Raw genomic sequence first — 15,666 nt, forward strand, 5'->3', positions numbered from 1 at the left:
GGGCCAGTTATCAGCGATGGTTAAAAGCAGAGATTGACTGGCCATCGATCCTCGGAAAATGTGATTAGGAGTAAAACGGAATCGAGTACTCACTTTGGGGAATAAAAGACGTTAGTAGGTTTTTATTCATTTTTATGGAATAAATTTTAAGCTCAGTCCAGTGTTCAAACTTTGATTTTTCAAGATGCCAGTATGCCAAGAAAAGAACTCAAGACAGCATGCAACAGCTGACAGCATGCAACAGCTATGGAAGACTTACCACCCACGTTTGCACATCTCTCACATCCATATGGTACAATAGTAACATAACATCGTTGATGTGAAAGCAATGATTATTCTCTGCTTTACCAAGAACTGCTCACCATACCCCTACAAGTCTTCCATCAGGCTTCACAAGAATCCCAAATAGCTTCGATACCAACAAGTCTTCTAGCCCTGATGGTATCAGGAATAGAACAGTAGAGGACTAGAAAATGCATGCTCCAAAATTAATATTATACTAATCTGGCATACACTACAGCATGCCAGATTAGTATAATGAATTAGTATATTATTATACTAAAGAAACTTCTATTCAACCTATTCCAAAGAAAGGAGATATTACACTATTTTACCATTTCAGTCATCTCCGTTCTATTGAAAATAATGCGAAAGTGTTTAACAGCATGGGTGTATATTGATTTTTTCATAAAAATGAACAGCTGCAATTCATTATTCATGCTCACCAAATAGACGAGGGGAATAGATTTCAGCCTAAGTGCCCTTCAGATTATTAAATTGCGCTGAGTAGAATTGAAAACTCATCGGATTAAAGTTTGTGTGCAACTGTACTATAAGAATTAAATTATTGCATTTTTCGAATGATTCCATTAAAAAAATTAATTTTGATCTCTCTCTCTCACACACACACACTGCATTCTTCCTAAAATATTTTCGAAGTGTTATTTGGGTCATTTTATGTTACCAACTGCACTTTCTCTAAATAAATAAATAAATTATATAATACTACTATACACATCATTTTCCATGCATGAATGAAGATTTAATTCAGCAGGTTGCTCATTACCTCACTGCTACCTCGCCCAGTATTTTTATGTTTAATTCGGCTGTTAATGAATTAAACAGCTAAATGATTACTCATTTAATAAGCATACTTTATTTGCAAGGACTCTTGCCTTGCATATGAAATATTTTGTCGCTGCCGTTATTACAGTAAGCAGATTAAAACATAAAAACGCTTAAGCAATATTCTGCTTATAAAGCAAATGCTATTTGTTATGATGTAAAACAAAGCCAGTGTTGAGAAATATTTAATAAAATGATCAATCAGCTTTCATTTAACGTCTCATAAGTAATTTAAACAGAGCGCCTTCAGTTTCCTGTCAACAACAATATAGAGACTGCGCGTGAAGTGTTATAATGGCATCCTAGCGATAATGATGTTAACTAGTGCAAACTTTTAATTAATAATCTTTGTTCAATTAATTAAATAAACTAAATAATAAAAAATAATTATTTTAATGTTTACTTAATTAAGTAAACTGCACATTTCTTCTATAGGGGTAACTTTTATCTTATTATTATATATTGACACTGGGATTTCTGATTGCGATTAAATTTAGCATTGAAGACGCTCGTTAAAATTCATGACGCTTCATTGGATTAATTAGCATGTCTCTTCTGTTAGGAAAATAAAGTGTCGTTTTCTTTTTCTTGGATAGACCTAAGTTCCCACCTAGATATCCGGTATATAGCATAATATTTTAGTAGTAAAGACACTATAAATCATCCTAGTTACATAATCTTGTTTATACTTCTTCCTCGCAATTAACAGACATATTATTATTATTATCATCATCAACATATGAAATTCCATCTCCATGGAATCCTGAGCTCATTACTAGAAGCACAGTCCACCACTCTACTAACGTATTTTTATCGGTAATTATCGTACCTGTTTCTCACCAGAGGTAAAAAAAACATAAATAAATAAATACAAATAATAAATAATAAATAAACTAAAAAAAAAAAAATTAAAAATCCGGGGAAAGAAAAAAAAATTTCTTCTCGTCATGATGAAAATCGAACTCGGGTATTTTTCCAACTGTAGAGCAAATGTTAGGCTGTTCTTACAATAGAGCCAGGAGGGACTGTGTTAGCACTCGTAGTCCTTCAGCTGCTTCTGCTGATTCCAACTAATACAAACAAAGCCGAATATCCTCTCTCCTAATATAAAGTGGTGACTCATAAAAGATGTGACTTTAAAACATTTCTCTGCATAATTAACAACCAGCTTGCCGTCTACCAACACGATGGAACATTCAGAACAAATTAATTAGAAAGTCTACATTGTGAAAAATCTTTATGATTTTCGTTATATAGATGGATTTTATGTTCATGCAATGCTATCACTATTCTCAATGGAGGTTCTAACTGCTTGAAAAAGTTACATATTTGGCCTCCAGAGCAGGATATCCAGATTATCTGCCCATCTAGAGACCAAACATGTAACTTTTACAGGCACTTAGAACTTCCATTGAGAACAGTGATATAATTACTAACTTTTCGTGGGCGCAATTAGCATTAAAAATACGGACATTCCTCATATGGGCATATTTTTTTTCAACAAATGAAAAAAAAAAATGGAATTTAACAAATGAGTGTTATGCTGAATGCAATAAAGCAATATTATATGCCATTTAACATAAAAAAATCAGCTAACGCCTTTTTATTCCCGTATACAGGAGTAGGCGAGGCCATTTAGCCCTATCTAACTTTTGGAGACTGGGTGGGCAGTTCGATCTGCACTGGTACCAATCAGAGATAGATGGCCCAAGGCTATCACTAATTAAGCGGTACGCAGTGAAGAGAGACGGCTCAAAAGTGCCGCCATTTCGTGGTCCCTAACCCTAACACAATATATTTAATGTCTGAAATAATGTGGGTTCTAAGGTCGATTTTCTTGAGTTTACAGGACGAAAAACCCGAGTTTCCGGGAGGAAAAACCTGCTTGCCCGTGATTGACTAATTCGGGAACCGGTCGAAAAAAAGGCTTAGAAAAATTTTCTCTAGTCGCCGACTAGACTCGAAACCAAGTCTTCCTTCATGCGGCCAAGCGCCGTGGTATGCAAACGCCACATCCACTGAGCTACACAGGCCATTTAACATATATATATATATATATAAATGTAAATGTAAATATATATGTAAATGTATATATATATATATATATATTTACACACACACACACACACACACACACACACACACACACACACACACACACACACACACACACACACACACACACACACACACACACACACATATATATGACATGTATGTCGTTTAAAAATCTGGAAAGGGCAGTATGGATAAAATTTAGGCAGTATATGTTGTGGTCCTAAACAACTATATATTACTCTCTGAAATAATATGCATTTTGTTGGCAATTTTGAGTTGCTGGGTTTAAAACCCAAGTTTCCAGGAGGGATACCCTAAGTTCCAAAGATCAATAAACTGATATGGGCTATAAAAAGTATAGCTAACTCGAAACTCAAGTGTGAATCAGTATGACTTTCAAATACAAAATACTTTGGCATCAACATGTGAATCAATGTTGGCCAAGTTTGGAGCTAGAGAAACTCTTTCTCTGGCGAGAATTGTAACTATAGCGGTTTTTCTTCTGGCTTTTTTAGCTGTGGAAGTAGTCATATGTCTGTGTCACAGCCAGACAAGGTGACTTTTTCTTAACCAGAGGCTTTCAGTAGGCAGGATGATGGTCTCAACCAGGTGATCAAAGTTGTCTTCCACCTAAACACTGACTTTTGCAACATCTATGTCTCAATGAAATTCAAACCCAGAACCTGTTGGTTGGACAGTTGATATGATAATCATAGGACTACTTAGGCCCACATGACTATATCTCATAACTCTGTGGATCTTATTTGACACCAATGAGATAATAAAGCCCATTTTGTTATTTTTGATAAGACCTGTTTAACTGGTATTTGACCTTCAGGTGTAACTTATGAAGTACTCAGGTCAATATATCTCTGAACTATTTCCTGCCAGCAAACTGTTTTATATCTTTATTTACCTGGATGCAAACTTTTTGTCAAATGTATTTATTTCTGCAGTTATGTTACTTATTTTATTAAATTAAAATTGATTAAAATATAAAAAAAATCAACTAATGCCTTTTATTCCCTAATAGGAAGTAGACGAGGCCTTTATACCCTATCTAGCTTTTGGAGAGTGATTGGGCAGTTCAATCTCCACCGGTAGCCAATCAGTGATAGCTGGTGCATGTCTATCACTAATTATAGCAGCCGCCGATGAAGAGGCTGGCAAACAAGTGCTGCCATCTCTTGGTACCTAACCCTAACAAGATATGTCACTGTCTGAAATAATGTGGGTACTACGGTCGATTTTCTTGAGTTTACGGGACGAAAAACCCGAGTTTCCGGGAGGAAAAACCCGCTTGCCTGTGCCAGAGATCGACTGGAACCGGTTGAAGATAGGCTTAGAAAAAGTTCCTCTAGTCAGCGACTAGACTAGAACCCAGGTCTAACTTCAAGCAGCCAAGCGCAGAGCTTTTCTGTAGCTTATGACAAAGCTACAGAAAACTTCAATGTCAAGTTGATGCAAATTTGTTTTATATACAAGAAATCCGAGAAAGTCTTTTTTGAATCAGGATGCTTATAAATGGAACTTTGTCTGTAGGGGAGAGTAGGAAACTTTGTAAAATGTTAACTGGTAATTTATTAAGTTAATATAAATCTACTCCTATTGAATTACCTAAAAAAAACACAATTTTATTAGTAGGAGAAAAGCCAACTAGACCTTCAGATGACTGATGACCTTCATTGTTAAATGTTCCTTGCACACCTCTTCCATTTTTCTTAAGGGAACTGATGGCTGTTGCCATGTTTGGTCTCCAGGTGAAGATCTTTTGCTTCTGTCCCTCTCCTTACATTCATTGTGAGTAATACAATGATTACTCACAATGAATGTGAGTAATCATTGTGTTTAGTATGCCTTCAGAGGCATACTAAACACATTCTTCCCTGTTCAAGGATACAGTAGTAACACTGTTCCATAGGTAACCCACTAAATACTACATATAATCGAATTTAATAGTAACTAATGAGGAGATTTATCGACAAGCATAGTGGTAACATGAAGGAAGAGTTTTCGAGACTATGAGTCTTTGGACTCCATGGAGTGTCACGAATAATAATAATAATAATAATAATAATAATAATAATAATAATAATAATGAGTGACCCCATAGTTCTTCCTACTCTTTACTTAACTCTACATTCTCTTGTTCTTGCCTTTTTTCTCACTGATCGTGCATTCATGCAAATAATCTTTCTACATCCACCAATAGTTATAGCGATCTTAATGCTAACACGAACAATCCGCATCATGAATTACAGTCAGCAGAACTTTCAGTGATGACAATAACTACTCTCCATCTCATCTATCCAAACTACACTAGAATTCCTTCGATTAAACATATTCTTCCATAAAAAGGGAATAAGTGCATTTGTCAGGCCTAAAATACCATGCCAAGAAAATGTCAACTCTGAATCCCCTACTTTTGATCTCTTCTGCATTAAACTTTTTTACTGTATTTTGTAGCACTCACTTGCAGTTTAATCGCTTTCCAAATTCAGATAACTACCCCAGTCGCTTTGAATATTTATCTATGAAATTCAATTTTTGGCACTTCAAATACCCAAAGAGTGGGAATTCTTCTGAAATTAGAATGGTCCTTCTTTGAGCAGCCTAGAGCTGTGGTATTTTTTTATTAAGTATTTTTACTGAGCCTTACCACTGATAATATTAGACTTCTTAAATTTTTCCTAATAATTTAGAATTCTCACATGTTGTTCTATAAAGCCTGGTTCCATGTTGATGAAACATATTCTTCGGTAATAACATTTTAATAGACAATGTCATTTGGTTTGCGAGAAGGATTTGAATGGAAATGAATGGAAAATCATCATGACTTATTTGATTTGTTATCTTTGAAGTCTGATTTCCTGCAAAATCTAAATTGAATAGATAAGTCATTTTCCTTGGTGAATAATGGACACAACACTAGCTGGCTCCCCTTTTCAAATTCCACTGACCATGCTGGAAGAGAAGCTGTATTATTGCTGTAAGTGCTGTTTGGGTGGCAGGTTCTTCAGCAATTCTGAAGAATCTGCCACCCAAAACGCTGGATCTTTTCTTAACCATTTTCACTTCATGGTATGCTGTAGAGATGACCCATCCTCTTGGTAATTCAGACCGAAATTTAATCCAATTTTGATCTCCTTTAGAATGCCTAATCCTCAGCCAAAGCACAGCCTCGTGTTTTGGAACTACAACACCAAATGGAAAGTTGTCAGAGACTATACTCCACCCCATCAGATGGTCAGAAGGATTATATTCTTCAGATACAGATACTTGTTATCTTGTTACATAAATTATCCATGTTGGAATGAGGAGGACATTAGTCCCCACTCAGTTCAAAATTCCCGTCCATTATCCAAGCCATGATTTCCCCCCAAAAAATAGAGGAAAGTCCTTTTATACAGTTGACTTATAGACTCGCCTAATCTGCTACTCTCTTTCATCTTTCATTCTATCTACCGTTTATGGGACAACATTCCCGTAAAGCATTCCACAAAGACTGTGACCTCCAGCTCTTAAAAAAAAAAGAAAATTATATATATATATATATATATATATAATATATATAAATGCGCCTGTGCGTTTTGGTAAAGCTTCTGCGAGCATTCGTTAATTAAAACCGCCAGAAGACAAACTGTTGTAGGGTTGTTGATTGGATGATTTTTTTCTAGAGTGTTTTAGCCTATTTCCGAGTTAGTGGCGCTGCAAGTACGCATTGTTCTTTACTCAGAAAAATCAACCTTAAAACGCATTATTTCTGACAGTAATACCAGTTAGTGTTTAGGAAAAGGAGATGGCGACAGTTATCTGCAGTACTCTCGTCATTCATAATTCTTCAAATCGTCGGTAATTTTCAATTCAACTACTGGTCACGACTAAGACCTGCTACCTACCGATTTCTAGAATGTAGGGATAAATGAGTTTCTTTTATGTCCTTTGGGAAATAAAAGGTTGTAAGAAAATTTGGTTTTAATACCGATTTCATAAACAAAAATTATGGTGACTTCATCCTACCATAATGTTCGAAACCATGGATTCGCAAAGGCCCTTGGATTTGATGGAAATAACTTACACCTAATTTCGATCTGAAGTTTGCGTTTGACAGTTCTTCAATTGGAGCACCGTTTTCCTATGTGTACATTGCATATCTGCAGTTTTTTTTCGAAAACAAAAACAAAAATAGTTAAAAAATGACGCACACACTTTGTAGAATGATGCGTGCGAGAAATTTTAACACCGATTGGTGCTGATTCATGAGACAAAATATCAGACAGATCGATTTCGACGAAATCATATTTTGTCGAAATCGATTGAAGTTCTCGGAATACTTCTGTATATGAGAAGAGCATGCCGATAGTATATGTTATGCGTTATGGGCGTTTGGCAGTGCCGCTAACAATTTCTTTACGAGAGAGAGAGAGAGAGAGAGAATGATTTTAAATCCTATTAAATAGTCTTCAATTCGGATTTTTGTATCAAATAAGAGCTAGTGATGACCACTTCACACTTTTATTAATAATATCTGGATAATTATGATGGTTTCATAATTATCCTAAGCATATGATATACAAAAAACTTTTAATTCCATTAGCCACTTCCTCAATAACCGCATTCACCATTTCAGTGAATTGCTTTGGCTTTATATTATGCAATGCAATCCTTACGCGGTGGGGAAAATCGACCAATCATTAAGCCAACTGAACTATAATTAGGCATGAATATTAGAAAGAAAGAAGTATAAATTTAAAATCTTGCGGAGTAACACTTTTGATATAATAAGATTTTATTATTTTAATGTAAAAATGCCTGATTGGCATTAGTTGGAAGTTAGGCCTTAGGTCCGTCATTACAACGCCTATGTAGCTCAATCGGTTTTGACGATGCCCTTTGGTTGGAAAGATCTGGGTTCGAATCCCGTCTATAACACGAAGAACCTTTATGAAGGATTTTCTAGTGAAGGCAAGTTAGCTGGTCTCCTAAAAAATCAGGAATTTCCTCCTGCAAACCGGCCATTAGAATAAACGCAATTAACAAACACAATACACTGGCCTCATAGCCTGAGTTGTTTTGGCCTTTAATCGAAATAAACCATACCAAAACCTTTCATCATTGTACCCTCTTCAGCTGACCTCAAAAGATGGCTTGGCAGTCAGACATCAAGCCTTATGGGATGAGCCCGAACTATTACATCATTGTTAAAACATAACCGAGAAAAGAATCTGAGAGTGCCTAGAAATGGCATTAGTTCCCAAACACCCAAATATAAACAAAAGTATCAACTTGTCAGAATACACAGTAACTATATCTAGTCAAATAGTTAGGCATGAGTGCATAAACATGCACATTGTGCTCAACGATGCAATGCATGACTAGAAATATTTTTTTTAAATCATTGGATTCCTACAATCATTGGATATATACATTATATATATATATATGGTTCGAAAGAGGATGAGCAGGAGCATTGTCATGGTGGAGAAACTTCTCTCCAGTACGTTACTTCTCTGATTCTTTTCACTGTAGCTTCAGACATTATAGGCTGTCTGAATAGTGTGCACAGTTCCATAACAACGTTCATATCTGTATTACTGTTATGAACGCACACTTCAGAGTGGAATTCGGATATGAAGAACCTTTGTATTAAGTATTGTCATAGAGAAGAAGCACAGTTATCTTTACCTGAAAACTCAGGTAAAGGTAACTGTGAACTCAGGTTTTTAATCTTGGCTATCTTAGCATAATATTAAATAACAGCAACAGCAATATTCAGAGTGGAACGAACTTGTCTGGTTTTCTCTGAGTACGGAGATGATGCTCGTTTGCTGAAATTCTGAACGGGACAACTCGAAGGTTACTTGGCAGTTTTTCCCAGTTTGAAGCAGACCTAATGCTTATATAACCGTCTTGGCGATCTGTTATTTTTTATGCAGCTGTAATCGTAAAGGGCACACAATCACACTTTCCAAGGTATTATTTCTTGATACAACTGAAACTTTGCAGAAACAGAAAATGAATAAGCAGATTCTTCATTACCAGAATTTCTCCTGACTTCAACATTGCCATCTGGTGGTCAATCTGAAAAATATTATGATGCTTCCATTCCTTTATTATTATTATTATACAAGCATCTCCTGGAGACGAGACTCATCCATGGAGGCAATAGTAAGATGCGCTTTAACAGAGATAATGTATATCATACATAATCTTAAATTGGTTTTCAATGCTTTTGCACTGATCACCTCTTTCGGAAAAATATTCCACTCACCATTCACTCTCCATGCAAGATAGTCATGTCTCACTCTCTTATGCATCACATCTTTAAACAACTTCCAAATGATCTCTTGTCTTTATCCCCCTTTTCTCCCTCAACCCATTGAAAAATATCTAGAGTATCTGCCTGTTAAGCTTCTCTTAAAAATTTGTCTCACTGATATCAACTCTCTCCCACCTATTTACTAGACTCTGCAAATCACATCCCCTAACCTCTCTTCATAATCAATATTTCATAAACTAGGTTGAACAGAATCCCCACTTGTCTGCCCACATATCCTATGTTATTCAAACCGCTCTAAAGCACAAGCATTCACCCCCCTTGAAAAAAAAAATAGTCAACGAACACCAGTGTGAGGAACAAACAGCCATAGCGTCTGTCTTAATAAGATGTAGGACCTCCTTTCTATGCGATGGCTACAGCAATCCTATGGGACATAATTTCCACAAGCGTACTAGGGATCAATGGGAAATTTGGACCATTCTTCTTGTTGGTATATAATGAGGTCCTGGAATGTTGTGGGGCAGACATCTCTTGTCCTCTCCCAACGCTCCAGTTCATCCCACAGATGTTTAATAGGGTTGAGATTAAGGCTCTGTGGAGGCCAGTCAAATGTGGTGACATTCATGCCCACAGACCACACCATTACAGTACCAGCCGTATAACACAGGGCATTGTCTTACTGAAAGGGAAGAAGTGCCACAAAGTAGGAAACATTACTTTAACTCCAAGAGTTATCTGAACAGAGGCCTAGGACAACTAGAAGCTCTGTTCAGATACCTCTTGGAGTTCAATGTTCGCCACAAACAGAGGTCCTAGGCCCGACCAGGAAAAATAGGACCATACAATCACACTGCCACCTCGAATTTCACAGGTGGAGTTACACACTGGTAAGAGACGTTCGCCAGACATCTGCCATACCCACACTTGTCCATCTACTTGGTAGATGATGTAGCGTGATTCCTTACTCCATAACACAGCTTTCGAAGCTTCTACGTCCCACTGCCCATGCTCTTTCCACTACTGAAGACGACCTTGCATATAGGTTCGGGTAATGTGGAGCTTGCGTATTGTGGTTCTACCATGGAAACTCATGTGTGAGCCTCCGTTCTGAATGTTTTTGTGCAGATTCGTGTTCCAGTCGATGCTCAGAATTCCGCATTCAATGTGTTGGCTGACGAATGGTGGTTTTTACATAATATCTTTCGTAGTACCCTACGTCACGTTCGGTTAGTGTGGTGGGTTGTCCACTGCGAGTTGTACTTGCAGTTAACTCCTTGCGCTTCCATCTCTGTATGGTGTCACTTATTAACTTTGGATGGCCCAACTGGTCAGCAATTTGCAAAATAGTTAGGCCTGCAACATAGCAACCTCTCCCAACGCGTCTTTCAAACTCCACCAATTCTCTTCTCGCAGTCATTTTACCTAGACAGTTGCACTGGCTTGGGAGCATCATATTATTCCAATTTATACCGGCTACAAACATGTGACTCCTTACGTGGCACGATGCACCTTGCCCATGTAGTGTCCGGTGTCTTCTTTGCAAGAAGCATATTAGCATCATTCATAAAAATTTTGCCGTAATTTGCATTGGCAGATACAATTCAGCTGTTTGCAGATATTTATCTGCAAACAGCTGAATATCGACTTGCAAACGATTCATAATTTCATTAACAAATTAAACAGCACTGGTCTCAAGACAGAATCATGTAAGACTCCACTGGTAAATCTCCTCCTTAGAGACATATCTTCTGCATATACAATCAGTGGCAATGCTTTACTTTCAAATAATTTGCAATAGTGTAGAATCACTGTAGTCTAACGCAATAATTCTGAAGCTTTCTAAGATTTACGGGACGTTATAGCATCCTAAATGGGTCCATCTTTCCTTTGATGCAGAGTCGACGGAATTCGAAAGACAAAATATGCTTTGGATTACGCAGTGCCAATAACCAATATATATCGTATCAACTACTTATCTTTACGCAATTTTTTTTTTACCTGCAGATTTCGAACTTTCTTACCATTCTAACAGTGATTCGTTTTACTGGATTAAAAGCCTAAAAAGAGGCTTGTTTCTCAAGTCTGTAGTTACTGTATGTAGTTTCCGTAGTCACAAAAATCGCATAGTCGATAGAGGGCGCAATAAAATTTTGTTTTGAGATTAGATTGTTACATTTCTCTTCGGTACGAGAGTTACTGAAAGGTTCTTGCAGTCATAGTTCGTTTTGCGATGTGGTGACTGATAAATTTAATACAATATCCGTTCTGAAATGCATTATTTATTTCTTTAACACTCCATACAAGTATTAATATTAACATATTGCTTCGCGTCCTCTCTGTTTACATCCACTGGCCATTTTCACGACCTCTGTAGATAAACTAAAAAAAATAATAATAATAATTAAAAACAAATAAATAAACTACATCGAAATCCCGAGAAAACTCTTTTCGAGCCCTTCATTCGTTCTTTGTGTTTCATAGTTATTTTTAAACCTATATACGAAGTCGAGTTGCATAAGATGCTATTGCCAACAGAGACAATATCGTGATATTCATGCTTTCATTTCGTTTTATGAAATGTTTCCACTACGTTTCCCTGGAGGTCTCTCTTAATAATAATAATAATAATTTACAGTTATGTTAATTCACATTTAAGGATTGTTAATTCTTGTTCATTCTAAAAGTCCATTCGCTTTACTGCTGAAATAGGATTAAGTGCGAGTTAGGGGCATAGCGAGGATTTTGACCTTGCCTGGAGGAAGGGCCAAACTTTGCGCTTCCTGATCATTTGTTAGAATGATTGCTGTAACTAGGTTCTTTTGCGAACGGGGTGGGGAGAAAGTCAATTATTCTTTTCTAGGGCTAAAATTTTGCACAAGAGAAAAATATTATCTCCTTCAAATAAAGAGTGCCTACTTTTCCTTGTTTATTTCGATTTCGAAAACGTTTCTTCAAAATAATACATTAATCGGTAAAACAAAAAACTTTTAGCTTTTATTTATTTTTGTATCGTACTCTTGACTTTTCTAGACCAGGCACAAGTGCCTTGCCCGCTTCACCCTGGTTGGTATATCTCATTATAGCTTATACTGTATATACAACATAGGAAATGATTTTAAGTTAAGGGGATAATAAATCCCTCATTGTTTTAACTTAATTTACGCAGCCGGAAAAAAAATAGCGTCTTGGCTCTTTATCATAGGAAATGATTGTAAAATCTTCCCCTAGTGCAGCACGGGGATAGCTATTAACTCTCCTGTTTCCCTTCACCATTGCGACCGTGTTTATTTTAATAGTCGGTAATTTCATCCTCCATTCTTGCCTGTTACTGCAATACTTCTGCAGCTACGAGTTTTGTAATAGGTTCTGGAAATTACACCGCAATGTGCATGTTTTACTTTGTAATAATCGTAAGTTATAAAGATTGTTTGATCCCGAAATAGAAAAAGAGTCTTTTAATGATATACGGGCACATTGCTCTAGCATTGGTTCTTTTGTTCGGCTTCCGTGTGGGTGTGTTTATCAGTCGTATGCTGTCACTTGCATCAGTACATCTCGAACATCTATTAAGTATCCTTTCCCATTTTTTCCAAGAGCACCAAGAGCAGTTCATACCACTACAAAGGATGACAGCTGTCGGACTACAAATCCATCTGTGGGTTACCTGGTGAAACGATAGTTACTTGTCAGCAGCACAAGATAGATCGTGACGTCCTCAAGCACGACGATAGGCGATTGGTGACTAGAGTCATGAACACAGGTGTAGGTTATATTTGCGGCAGTATGTACGGACGGCGGATGTTTCCTAACGGTCTGAATGTGAGTACTTCCTACCGGTATATTTCTCGTGAATATGTTTACTGATGTATTTCGTAATTTGTATATGTTATATTTGTTAAACCATTAAGGAGTATATGAATAGCAAGAGTAAACGCGTTCATGAATATATATTTAAAAAATAGATCATTACTGTCACATATTTATTAGATCCTTAAAATTTTTTTTGACACCTTGTTTGAAAGAAGTCCGCAAATGACGTCTCTCTACGTCAAGAACATATATCGTTGTGTATAGCTGAGTTGAGCATATTCGTGGAAAGCGTTTCGTTTGGGTGTTGGATGTTCGCGATATACACGTGTCCCCGGTTTGAAACTTTCAGACAAGTTTAAACAAACAAAAAGGGTATATTCATAGTTGAGAGAGATGTTATTTTCTATAAAGCAGAAAGTTCTAATAAAACAAATTTAGCTGCTGTTCACATGCATAAAGTTGAATGCATAATTCAATTCTGTTATGAAATATCCATTCTGCAGCTCTCTCATTTATCCGAATGAACATTGTTAACCCGCTCTAAGAATACCAAGCGGAGAAGATTAAATTTTCATTAAGTATTGATCAAAGTAAAATCGACTATAGGATTTTTAAATAAAACATATCTATATTGTTTTATATTTAATTGTAATATTTTGTATATAAATAAAACTGTTGTTCAGTGCCATATAAATTGATGTGGATATAAAACAACAACAAACAAAAAGAAACTCTTCCAAAACTAAACTTAGGAAATATGAATCCAATTTTAATGAATGTTTTAATTTAACTAATTAAAACGTTCATTTTATACTACCGAAGTGCTATTCAATATGTATTGATTTTTAATAAATAAGCTGGTAAATGATAATGTAGTTGAGTATAATAAACACCATCAAAGGGATTTCGAAATCTCAAGGCGGAGGAGAATAATGCAAACTGATTTTTCTAACATTCAAATTTATGTTTATGCGTTAATCGTATGCGCCAAATGTTTGGATGCTAAAAGGGATTTAATATTTTCGAACTAAAAGCTTCATGAAGCGCATGGATTGCTAAACAAGTAATTCGATCAAATGTAATTCGAGCGTTATGTAAATAATGAAGAAAAGAGCTTAAAAAAAAGGACATCAGTTTGGCTTACAATAAAGGAGACATTTTTATTGTTATTTTAAATATGACTTTTTTTAAAAATATATAGTTAGTTAATAACATTTAAGCATAAAATGCTTTTGCTGTTTTATAAAAGCAAATAGAGTAATTTTACAATTCGCAGAAGAAAACTTATCAGGAAGTATAAGAAATGAAAGAGCGAGATGAAGAATAGTTTTACTCCTTTCATTAACTATTCTTAAGAAAGCTTATCTCTAAGAAATCCGTTAGTGCCCCAGGAGACACACACACATGCATACATATGGAAGGGTGATAACAGAAGCAAATGAACAAAGTTTAAGTTGAGATGTTAAAACTAAGTACTCTTTCCTTTTCTCCCAGAGTATATGTTTGCGTCTCGAGTTACTTAATTATGAGTAACTAGAGAGTGAGAGAGTATAACAATAAAATCAAGAAATTAATCCTTATGAATGAAAAATAGTTTTTATATAGTGAGTAATATTAAATGATTTTGTTATCTATTATATGTATTGGACATTAAAATTTAGAGCTTTGTATGAAAAATAAGTACGAGACTTGAATTTTTAAACAGCTGATTGCATAAACATTCAGTTAAGGAATGTTTATGAAAAAAAAAAGTTAAGGACTTTTCATCAGTTCCGGTATAATTTAATCAGTACCACCATGCGCCTTTTTTTTTTTTTTTTTTTTTAAAAACAACAACATATATTTTTGAAATATTTTTATTTAGAAATACTTTTAGAAACATTAAACACATACTACTATTATTCTTTTCTCATCTTCATAAGCGCAAATAATACATTTGATTATATAAATTATCTTAAAAACTACTATTTATTGGCATGAAATCGTTTTTTCTTGATCTCTATTTTTATTTTGACCTGATCTATAATTTATTCCATCTTTGGCTATTTTTAATGGGAACACAATTTCAAGTCATCCGTATTTTGCCATTTGTACCATTCTTAAGTGCCATGTCAAAACAGATATGCATTTAGTAATCATCTAGTTTGTAAAGTCTGTGTTCTCTAGATCCAGCATCAGAAACTGTTTCAAAATGTTATGTGAAAGATGGCTCAAACAGCTATCTTCACTTTGGTTACTTTAAAAAATATTGCATCCATTAATAGATTGCCTCACTTTTTTTTAGCCTAGCAAGCTATGACTAGCAGTGTTAAGTGCTAGTCATAGCTTGCTTTTGAGAAAGACTCTGGTACTTAGAAAGGCCTAGTTCAAAGACTTAAGTATATTTGACTGTA

The sequence above is a fragment of the Typopeltis vanoorti genome, chromosome 13 (genome assembly GCF_054136105.1).
Source record: "Typopeltis vanoorti isolate ZY-2024b chromosome 13, IOZ_Tvanoo_1.0, whole genome shotgun sequence".
NCBI classification, from domain to species: domain Eukaryota; kingdom Metazoa; phylum Arthropoda; class Arachnida; order Uropygi; family Thelyphonidae; genus Typopeltis; species Typopeltis vanoorti.